The sequence below is a fragment of the Berghia stephanieae genome, chromosome 1 (assembly GCF_034508935.2).
Source record: "Berghia stephanieae isolate SIO BIC M18660-M18661 chromosome 1, UCSD_Bste_1.3, whole genome shotgun sequence".
Lineage (NCBI taxonomy): Eukaryota > Metazoa > Mollusca > Gastropoda > Nudibranchia > Aeolidiidae > Berghia > Berghia stephanieae.
The window spans coordinates 4,378,773-4,391,272 of NC_088360.1; positions in this window are offsets into that span (position 1 = coordinate 4,378,773).

Here is a 12,500-nt window from a genome sequence, read left to right on the forward strand (position 1 = left end):
CTATGTCAATATTGTATTGTTATAAATGTGTAACCAAATGACAAATTGCCACTTTTTTGAGGGCAGTAATAATTTATTATCATTATTATTTTGATAATGCATTTGCGCAAGCAATACGCGAGGTGTGTCCTGGGACAGTCCTGTCCTAGTGCGGTACCCCTTTTGAATAAAGTTTTCTCCAGTGGGACAGGACAAAATAAAATGGAGATAAAGATAAAGGGAGTAAATCTGACTCATGAATGAACAACACAAAACAAACGACGTTTCGGCCCTTGGCCTTTAACAAGTAAACACAGAATACATACATATATATATATATATATATATATATATACTCGTATATATATATATATATATATATATATATATATATATATATATATATGTTAGATTGTCATAATAATATAGGCGAAAATTTGTAAATGTGTGTGTGTGTGTGTGTGTGTGTGTGCGTGCAATGGAAGAGAGAGATATATATATATATATATATATATATATATATATATATATATATATATATATATATATATATATAATACAATATATATATATATATGAAAAACTATATATTTAATATATATATATATTATATATATATATATATATATATATATATATATATATATATATATATATTTCAAGAATAATGCAGGGGGCTTGCGGAGAGGTAATTGAAGAATACTTGACAGCAATAGTGTTATTAGTGATCCCCTATCTCCGCTGTTAAGACTTTGAAGAAGAAAAAAAAAAAGAAAAGAAAAAAAAAAAGAGAGAGAGAGAGAGAGAGAGAGAGAGAGAGAGAGAGAGAGAGAGAGAGAGAGAGAGAGGTGCTACGGGTTCAGCCAAGGCCTTCTATATAGGTAGCTATAAAGAAGGCCTTGGTTCAGCACCATATTTTATTATGAAGTCCTCGGTTCAGCACCATAGATAACACTGTAGTCTGTGTTCAGCACGGGTCAGGGCTGGGTGAAAACTTGCCACTCCAACAGGTGTATTCGAAAGCATAGAACTTAAGTTCAGACCCGTGAAAAAAAAAACGGACACGGACTGGCGACGGGCTGACGACGGGCTTACTCTCAAAGACAATGTCGGGATTAGAATTCTCCACAACCAGTATCACTCATGCAGCCTCTGACCACGCTTACCGTTGCTTGACTTTTTGTGACAAGACGAGACATCGACTTCGTACTTCGTAATACTGAGGGGGAAAAAAACCCTTGCAAATGACACCCAGTCCACAATGAATGGAAGAGCATAGCGTATTAGTATTAGTATTAGACTAAGGCTAGCACTATTCAGTATCTGATACTGAATAGTGCTTTTGTACTATTCAGTATCTGATACTGAATAGTGGTTTTGCACTATTCAGTATCTGACACTGAATAGTGGTTTTTGTACGGTGTTTTTTTTTTTCCGAAACCTGACAAAGTTATGGGAAGAGGACAGCTGTGGGAGTGAATCTGGGACTCAGAAAAGTGTACACCAGTGGGGAGTGAACCTGGGACTGGGTTTCGGCGGGTTTCGTAATAAAAAGCAATTACTTTTTACGAAACGCGACGACACCCGGCAATATCCGACAAAGTTATGGGAGGTAGGCAGCAGCGTGTGTGTGTGTGTGTGTGTGTGTGTGTGTGTGTGTAGGAGGGGGAGGGGATGAACCTGAGATTCAGGGAAGTGTACACCAGTGGGGAGTGAACCTGGGACTCTGGGTTTTGTAAAAAAGCAATAAAAAATGTGTGTGGGGGGGGGGATTACTTTTTTTACGATACCCGACAATATGCGGCAAAGCGTGGGGAGTGAACCTGAGACTCAGTGAAGTATACACCAGTGGGGAGTGAACCTGAGACTATGGTTTTCGGCGGGCTTCAGCTAGTTTCATATAAAAGCAATTACTTTTTTACGAAACCCAACTAATCCTGGCAATATCCGAGAAAGTTATGGGTAGTAGGCAACAGTGGGGAGTGAACCTGAGATTCGTGGAAGTAAACACCAGTGAGGAGTGAACCTGGGACTGGGTTTCGGCGGGTTTTGTAAAAAAAAAAAGCAATTACTTTTTGTTTACAAAATGCGCCAAATCCCAACAAAATGGGGCAAAGTTATGGAAAGTAGGCAAATAATGGGGAGTGAACCTGAGACAAAGGGAAGTGTACACCAGTGGGGAGTGAACCTGAGACTCTGGTTTTCAGCGGGTTTCAGCGAATTTCATATAAAAACAATTACTCTTTTACGAAACCCGACGAAACCTGGCAATATCTGAGAAAGTTATGGGAAGTAGACAACAGTGGGGAGTGAACCTGAGATTCATGGAAGTGTACACCAGTGGGGAGTGAACCTGAGACTCTGGTTTTCGGCGGGTTTCAGCGAGTTTCACATAAAAGCAATTACTTTTTTACGAAACCCGGCAATATCCGACAAAGTTGTGGGAAGTAGGCAACAGTGGGGAGTGAACCTGAGACTCAGGGAATTGTACACCAGTGGGAGTGAACCTGAAACTCAGGGAAGTGTACACCAGTGGGGAGTGAACCTGAGACTATGGTTTTTGGCGGGTTTCAGCGAGTTTCACATAAAAGCAATTACTTTTTTTACGAAATCCGGCAATATCCGACAAAGTTGTGAGAAGTAGGCAACAGTGGGGAGTGAACCTGAGACTCAGGGAAGTGTACACCAGTGGGGAGTGAACCTGAGACTATGGTTTTCGGCGGGTTTCAGCGAGTTTCACATAAAAGCAATTACTTTTTTACGAAGCCCGGCAATATTCGATAGTTATGGGAAGTAGGCAACAGTAGGGAGTTAACTTGAGATTCAAGGAAGTGTACACCAGTAGGGAGTGAACCTGAGACTCTGGTTTTCGGCGGGTTTCAGCGAGTTTCATATAAAAGCAATTACTTTTTTACGAAACCCGACAAAACATGGCAATATCCGACAAACTTATTGAAGCAGGCAACAGTGGGGGGTGATCCTGAGATTCAGGGAAGTGTACACTTGTGGGGAGTGAACCTGGGACTCTGGATTTTGTAAAAAAGCAATACCAAGGGGGAGGGGGAATTACTTATTTACGAAACCCGCCAAAACCCGACAAAGTTATGGGAAGCAGGCAGCAGTGGGGAGTGAATCTGGGATTTGGACACTGATGAGGATTGAACTTGGGACTGCGAGATGCTGATTCCAGTGGACAGTGAGCTCAGAATGTACTTTTATTTCGAAACCTACCGAAATTTTCAAAAGTTATGGGAAGTGGGCACCATTGGGCAATGAACCGGACTCAGGGAAGTGCACACCGGTTGGGAGTGAACCTGGGACTGTGAGAAGAGGATATCAGTGGAAATGAACCTGGGACTAGGGAAGATGGATACCAGTGGGAAATGAAGCCGGACTATGGGAGATGGGTACCAGACGAGAATGAAGCAATTACTTTTTTACGAAATCCGCCAAATCCCGCCAAAAAACCATAGACTTAGGTTTACTCCCCAATAGTGTACACTTCCCTGAATCTCCGGTTCACTCCCTCACTGTTGCCTACTTTCTTTCCATAACTTTGTCGGATATTGTCGGGTTTCGTAAAAAAGTAATTGCTTTTTTTTTACGAAACCCAGCCCCAGGTTCACTCCCCAACGGTGTACACTTCCCTGAGTCCCAGGTTCACTCCCCACTGCTGCCTACTTCCCATAACTTTGTCGGGTATCGGCGTGTTTTGGCAGGTTTCGTAAAAAAGAAACACCCTAAAAATACCACGTGTATTCAGTAAATAGATGTCAATTGTAGTCTAATATTCAGTATCTATTTAAATTTTATTATATTATTATTATTAATTATTATTATTATTATTATTATTTTTATATTATTATTATTATTATTATTATTATTATTATTATTATTTATTATTATTATTATTATTATTATTATATTATATATTATTATTATTATTATTATTATTATTATTATTATTATTATTATTATATTATTATTATTATTATTTATTATTATTATTATTATTATTATTATTATTATTATTATTATTATATTATTATTATATTATTATATTATTATTATTATATTATTATTATTATTATTATTATTATTATCATTATTATTATATTATTATTATTATTATTATTATTTATTATTATTATTATTATTATTATTATTATTATTATTATTATTATTATTATATCATTATATTATTATTATTATTATTATTATTATTATTATTATTATTATTATTATTATTATTATTATTATTATTATCACGTAAATTTTAATATAGTACGGCAATTAATTCACGGAAGTACATCGCTCAATTAAAAAATGCAGAAAGTCTGCCCACATATTTATAATGAATTGGGTTTGCCTTAGATGACAAAACAAACAAACAAACAAACAACAACAACAATAACAACAACAACAACAACAACAAATGAGACAAACAGAAAAAAAACAAGATTTTTAAAAATAATGAACAATAGAAGAGCACAATAATGAAAAACAACAACGAGATGATAACACATAAAAGATATTCGTAATAAATCGATAACTGATTAAATTACTCCAACTACTTGATTAAAAAAAAAAATCATCATAATCATAATAGTGATGATGACGATTACAACAACAATAATAATAATAGTAAGTAAGTAGAAATAATAATAATAATAATAATAATAATAATAATAATAATAATAATAATAATAATAATAATAATAATAATAATAATAATAATAATAATAATAATAATAATAAAAAGTACAATAGTATAATATCAACATTAAAGTATATTACAAGCAAATAAAATTATAAAAACAAAAGTTTAAAAAATATCAATAGACAGAGGAATTAAAAAAATAATGGGGAAAAAAAAAACAAGTCACCCCTACCGGGATTTGAACTCTCGAACCTTAAAACTCAGAGTCAAACAGCTTATATCCACCAAGCCATGGTGTCACTGAACTCTTAGTGACATTTAATCATGTCTATTTAGACATTTAAAAATGGATTTGAATGCCACTCTTATTTTGATATTTTGAACTATGTTAATTGCATAAAAGCAAAAATTTAAAAAGAATTACGATCAAAATATTTTTACAGCTTTGAATCGGGCTGTCAGTTAGTGCATGTGTTCAATCTGGAAGTAGGTCAACAGTTTATTTCCATTCAACCGAGATTGTCGCACTTTTCACTCTCTCTATAAAAAAGAGTTCCTTATGGATACTGAATAGTGGCAAAGCACTATTCAGTATCTGATACTGAATAACCACTTCCTATAATGAAACCATATTCCTACCGTCAGTTGACACGGGAAAAAGAAGTATTTGATAATCGTTTATCTAGAGAAATGTTGTAGAAGCTTCTTTTGGGAGAATAGCCCAGATGTGGGCAATTTTACAACGCCCAATAGACGTTCAGCCAGACTTTGCCAACGATATTGTCAAGGCCATCACAGTGCAGCACAATTTTCTCAGTTTACAAGAGCCTGAACGTTTACCGCAGTCTGATAACCAATCCGTAAATACTTTTGAAGTACCACCCAGTATCGACGGGAACAATCGAGCCAAAAAAGTGCATTAAATGTTCTAGAAAAAGTGATGAACTATTTCAACTCTGATGTTGGATCTCTTCTATGGCAAGATGACCAATGTGTTACAAGACCAATAATATTGTGAAGCCCGATTAACCATTTCACGGCTGGCTCATGTTTGACAGAGATATGTTTTGATTCCTAACAGTTTTCACCAAAAGATTAGTAACAGTGAAGCAGCTCCTCTTCTAAAGAAGCTAGAGTTGAATCACAGTTACTAATCTTTTGGTGAACATTGGTCAGGTCTAGAAATTTGTTTTATTTTTGGTTCACTTTGACTCGAACTCCGCCGTGAAAAGGTTTAAACGGACTTTGTCGGACTTGCGGGTTTTGTTTTTGCCATTTTTTCACTAGTTTTCGGATTAACCATGTTTCACTGTATTATAATAAACGAATGCATCCAGAGAAAGAGAGAGAAGATAAGGAGGAGAGGAAGATGAGTAAGAGAGAGATAGCGTGGAAGAAATGGGAGATAAAGTGAGGTAAGAGAGGAGAGAGAGAGAGAGAGAGAGAGAGAGAAGAGAAAAGAGAGAGTGAGAGAAAGAGAAGAGAGATAGAGAAAGAGAAGAGAGAGAGAGAGAGAGAGAGAGAGAGAGAGTGAGAGAAAAAGAGAAAAAGAGAGAGTGAGAGAAAAAGAGTAATGGAGATAGAGAGATAGAGAAAGAGAAGAGAGAGAGAGAGAGAGAGAGTGAGAGAAAAAGAGAAAAAGAGAGAGTGAGAGAAAAAGAGAAAAAGAGAGAGTGAGAGAAAAAGAGTAATGGAGATAGAGAGATAGAGAAAGAGAAGAGAGAGAGAGAGAGAGAGAGAGAGAGAGAGAGAGAGAAAGAGAAAAAAAGAGAGAGTGAGAGAAAAAGAGTAATGGAGATAGAGAGATAGAGAAAGAGAAGAGAGAGAGAGAGAGAGAGAGAGAGAGAGAGAGAGAGAGAGAGAGAGAGAGAAGAGAACAAGTGAATAATAAGTATGATAAAAACTTCTATTCCAATTTCTTCAGCTACTTCCTTCCATATTTGGGTAACTAACACTCTGTTTGAATATCCACTGTCTGCTTTATCGTATAGAACCTGGCGTTTTCTAACAGCCTCTATCAACACTTCGGTTTCCTTGATGAATCAAGAGACATGCCCTTACAGGGAGAACGTAAAGGTGGTTTTGCGCATGCGTCTCTCGTCCTCGCTTCCGGTGAAACCGAGCGGTTAGTTAAATCGTTTCTCAGCTAGTCAGCTACCTTTAAGTTTGTCGAACCGTGTGTTTAATTCTAAACATTTTTTCCTCTCACCCCAATAACATTATATTTTAAAGTTGATATTATTTTTCATTCTTTAATTCTTTTTCATAATTATTGAAATCTCCTTAACCAAAGGAAAGATATCCTGGTCTATACGGTGCGAAAGTTTGGTCAGAGAACCTTCGTTTTTACAACTTCTGCTGTTGTACCTTTCAACATCGCCTTTCGCCGACTCCTTATTGGCATTTTTGACGTATAATGGAAGATAAAAGACATAAGAATTGTAATATTGGAAATTAAATTATATTTATAAACATACGTCATTAAATTGCCGAAAATTTTATGATGCTATGCATTCTGTAGATAGATACGTGGTTTCATCACATAGAATTAATTTTTGAATTGTACTTGCTTTTTTATATTCAGAATTGAACTAAATAAATCAATCAATAAATAACAATGTGAAATGAAATTGAATTTAAGCTTCAGTTTAATATACGAAAACAGATAAAAATGGACGTTTCGGGTTTCCCCTTCATCAACAAAACAGGATGAATGAAACATTACAGACGAATGAGATAAGGTGGTAGTGGCGTTGTTAAGATGGATAAAAAAAAACATTGATGGGCAAAAAATTGTTTGCTACTTTGTGAAGAAGCACGAATTATAAAAGGTGCGAAATAAATTAAGTCAAAAGAGGGGAGGCGGGGAGGAACTGTGTAATGCAGTATAGAAAGTGAAATAAAATAAAGTGTGGACTATTGTTGGAAAATAAATACAATGGAATTGGAAATAAATACAAAATATAAGGGATGTAGGTATTAGTATACTCATCATTGGCAGTAGTATCAGCAGAAGCAACAGTAGAAATGTTAGTAGTAGTAGTAGTAGTAGTAGTAGTAGTAGTAGTAGTAGTAGTAGTAGTAGTAGTAGTAGTAGTAGTAGTAGTAGTAGTAGTAGTAGTAGTAGTAGTAGTAGTAGTAGTAGTAGTAGTTAGTAGTAGTAGTAGTAGTAGTAGTAATAGTAGTAGTAGTAATAGTAGTGTAGTAGTAGTAGTAGTGTAGTAGTGTAGTAGTAGTAGTGTAGTAGTAGTAGTAGTAGTAGTAGTAGTAGTAGTAGTAGTAGTAGTAGTAGTAGTAGTAGTAGTAGTAGTAGTAGTAGTAGTAGTAGTAGTAGTAGTAGTAGTAGTTGTAGTAGTAGTATGTAGTAGTAGTAGTAGTAGTAGTAGTAGTAGTAGTAGTAGTAGTAGTAGTAGTAGTAGTAGTAGTAGTATAGAAGAAGAAGAAGAAGAAGAAGAGTAGTAGTAGTAGTAGTAGTATTGTTTAACATAGGGATGCAGAAAATAAAAACAGGCGTTGCAACTTTGACACGGCGCCGCCAAGTCTGGGACCTTTTATTCCTAGTGCGGAAGGCTGCTATATTTTTCTACTATCACAAATGATATGAACACGGGACTGGGGCAGTCCTGTCCCGATGATTTTGTAGCATTTCATAACGGCTTGAGACTGTTTTGTCCCGTCCCAATAGGTGCGGTAGGTTTCTCTTTGGTAGGTTTCTCTTTATTATAGTAAAACTAATAAATAGAGGTGCCTAACAGGGGTACCGCACTAGGACAGGACTCTCATAGCTTGTTACAGGAAATGATATAATATGGAGTATGATGAAGATGGTGATGGTGTTATAGGGGAATAGTGAAAGTGAAGGATTGTAACGAAAATATTAGGAAGATTGTTGTAGTGATGATGATGAAGATGGTGACGATGATGATGATGATGATGATGATGATGATGATGATGATGATGATGATGATGATGATGATGATGATGATGATGATGATGATGTTGTTGATGTCGGGTTTTTTTTCTCGATGACTACGATGTAACTAGTGTGCATCTATGTGAGTGTGTCTATGTCAATATTGTATTGTTATAAATGTGTAACCAAATGACAAATTGCCACTTTTTTGAGGGCAGTAATAATTTATTATCATTATTATTTTGATAATGCATTTGCGCAAGCAATACGCGAGGTGTGTCCTGGGACAGTCCTGTCCTAGTGCGGTACCCCTTTTGAATAAAGTTTTCTCCAGTGGGACAGGACAAAATAAAATGGAGATAAAGATAAAGGGAGTAAATCTGACTCATGAATGAACACAAAACAAACGACGTTTCGGCCCTTGGCCTTTAACAAATAAACACAGAATACATACATATATATATATATATATACTCGTATATATATATATATATATATATATATATATATATATATATATATATATATATATGTTAGATTGTCATAATAATATAGGCGAAAATTTGTAAATGTGTGTGTGTGTGTGTGTGTGTGTGTGTGCGTGCAATGGAAGAGAGAGATTATATATATATATATATATATATATATATACATATATATATATATATGAAAAACTATATATTTATATATATATATATATATATATAATATATATATATATATATATATATATATATATATATATATATATATATATTTCAAGAATAATGCAGGGGGCTTGCGGAGAGGTAATTGAAGAATACTTGACAGCAATAGTGTTATTAGTGATCCCCTATCTCCGCTGTTAAGACTTTGAAGAAGAAAAAAAAAAAGAAAGAAAAAAAAAAAAAAAGAGAGAGAGAGAGAGAGAGAGAAGAGAGAGAGAGAGAGAGAGAGAGAGAGAGAGAGAGAGAGGTGCTACGGGTTCAGCCAAGGCCTTCTATATAGGTAGCTATAAAGAAGGCCTTGGTTCAGCACCATATTTTATTATGAAGTCCTCGGTTCAGCACCATAGATAACACTGTAGTCTGTGTTCAGCACGGGTCAGGGCTGGGTGAAAACTTGCCACTCCAACAGGTGTATTCGAAAGCATAGAACTTAAGTTCAGACCCGTGAAAAAAAAAACGGACACGGACTGGCGACGGGCTGACGACGGGCTTACTCTCAAAGACAATGTCGGGATTAGAATTCTCCACAACCAGTATCACTCATGCAGCCTCTGACCACGCTTACCGTTGCTTGACTTTTTGTGACAAGACGAGACATCGACTTCGTACTTCGTAATACTGAGGGGGAAAAAAACCCTTGCAAATGACACCCAGTCCACAATGAATGGAAGAGCATAGCGTATTAGTATTAGTATTAGACTAAGGATAGCACTATTCAGTATCTGATACTGAATAGTGCTTTTGTACTATTCAGTATCTGATACTGAATAGTGGTTTTGCACTATTCAGTATCTGACACTGAATAGTGGTTTTTGTACGGTGTTTTTTTTTTTCCGAAACCTGACAAAGTTATGGGAAGAGGACAGCTGTGGGAGTGAATCTGGGACTCAGAAAAGTGTACACCAGTGGGGAGTGAACCTGGGACTGGGTTTCGGCGGGTTTCGTAATAAAAAGCAATTACTTTTTACGAAACGCGACGACACCCGGCAATATCCGACAAAGTTATGGGAGGTAGGCAGCAGCGTGTGTGTGTGTGTGTGTGTGTGTGTGTGTGTGTAGGAGGGGGAGGGGATGAACCTGAGATTCAGGGAAGTGTACACCAGTGGGGAGTGAACCTGGGACTCTGGGTTTTGTAAAAAAGCAATAAAAAATGTGTGTGGGGGGGGGGGGGGGGATTACTTTTTTTACGATACCCGACAATATGCGGCAAAGCGTGGGGAGTGAACCTGAGACTCAGTGAAGTATACACCAGGGGGGAGTGAACCTGAGACTATGGTTTTCGGCGGGCTTCAGCTAGTTTCATATAAAAGCAATTACTTTTTTACGAAACCCAACTAATCCTGGCAATATCCGAAAAAGTTATGGGTAGTAGGCAACAGTGGGGAGTGAACCTGAGATTCGTGGAAGTAAACACCAGTGAGGAGTGAACCTGGGACTGGGTTTCGGCGGGTTTTGTAAAAAAAAAAGCAATTACTTTTTGTTTACAAAATGCGCCAAATCCCAACAAAATGGGGCAAAGTTATGGAAAGTAGGCAAATAATGGGGAGTGAACCTGAGACAAAGGGAAGTGTACACCAGTGGGGAGTGAACCTGAGACTCTGGTTTTCAGCGGGTTTCAGCGAATTTCATATAAAAACAATTACTCTTTTACGAAACCCGACGAAACCTGGCAATATCTGAGAAAGTTATGGGAAGTAGACAACAGTGGGGAGTGAACCTGAGATTCATGGAAGTGTACACCAGTGGGGAGTGAACCTGAGACTCTGGTTTTCGGCGGGTTTCAGCGAGTTTCACATAAAAGCAATTACTTTTTTACGAAACCCGGCAATATCCGACAAAGTTGTGGGAAGTAGGCAACAGTGGGGAGTGAACCTGAGACTCAGGGAATTGTACACCAGTGGGGAGTGAACCTGAAACTCAGGGAAGTGTACACCAGTGGGGAGTGAACCTGAGACTATGGTTTTTGGCGGGTTTCAGCGAGTTTCACATAAAAGCAATTACTTTTTTTACGAAATCCGGCAATATCCGACAAAGTTGTGAGAAGTAGGCAACAGTGGGGAGTGAACCTGAGACTCAGGGAAGTGTACACCAGTGGGGAGTGAACCTGAGACTATGGTTTTCGGCGGGTTTCAGCGAGTTTCACATAAAAGCAATTACTTTTTTACGAAGCCCGGCAATATTCGATAGTTATGGGAAGTAGGCAACAGTAGGGAGTTAACTTGAGATTCAAGGAAGTGTACACCAGTAGGGAGTGAACCTGAGACTCTGGTTTTCGGCGGGTTTCAGCGAGTTTCATATAAAAGCAATTACTTTTTTACGAAACCCGACAAAACATGGCAATATCCGACAAACTTATTGAAGCAGGCAACAGTGGGGGGTGATCCTGAGATTCAGGGAAGTGTACACTTGTGGGGAGTGAACCTGGGACTCTGGATTTTGTAAAAAAGCAATACCAAGGGGAGGGGGAATTACTTATTTACGAAACCCGCCAAAACCCGACAAAGTTATGGGAAGCAGGCAGCAGTGGGGAGTGAATCTGGGATTTGGACACTGATGAGGATTGAACTTGGGACTGCGAGATGCTGATTCCAGTGGACAGTGAGCTCAGAATGTACTTTTATTTCGAAACCTACCGAAATTTTCAAAAGTTATGGGAAGTGGGCACCATTGGGCAATGAACCGGGACTCAGGGAAGTGCACACCGGTTGGGAGTGAACCTGGGACTGTGAGAAGAGGATATCAGTGGAAATGAACCTGGGACTAGGGAAGATGGATACCAGTGGGAAATGAAGCCGGACTATGGGAGATGGGTACCAGACGAGAATGAAGCAATTACTTTTTTACGAAATCCGCCAAATCCCGCCAAAAAACCATAGACTTAGGTTTACTCCCCAATAGTGTACACTTCCCTGAATCTCCGGTTCACTCCCTCACTGTTGCCTACTTTCTTTCCATAACTTTGTCGGATATTGTCGGGTTTCGTAAAAAAGTAATTGCTTTTTTTTTACGAAACCCAGCCCCAGGTTCACTCCCCAACGGTGTACACTTCCCTGAGTCCCAGGTTCACTCCCCACTGCTGCCTACTTCCCATAACTTTGTCGGGTATCGGCGTGTTTTGGCAGGTTTCGTAAAAAAAGAAACACCCCTAAAAATACCACGTGTATTCAGTAAATAGATGTCAATTGTAGTCTAATATTCAGTATCTATTTAAATTATTATTATTATTATTATTATTATTATT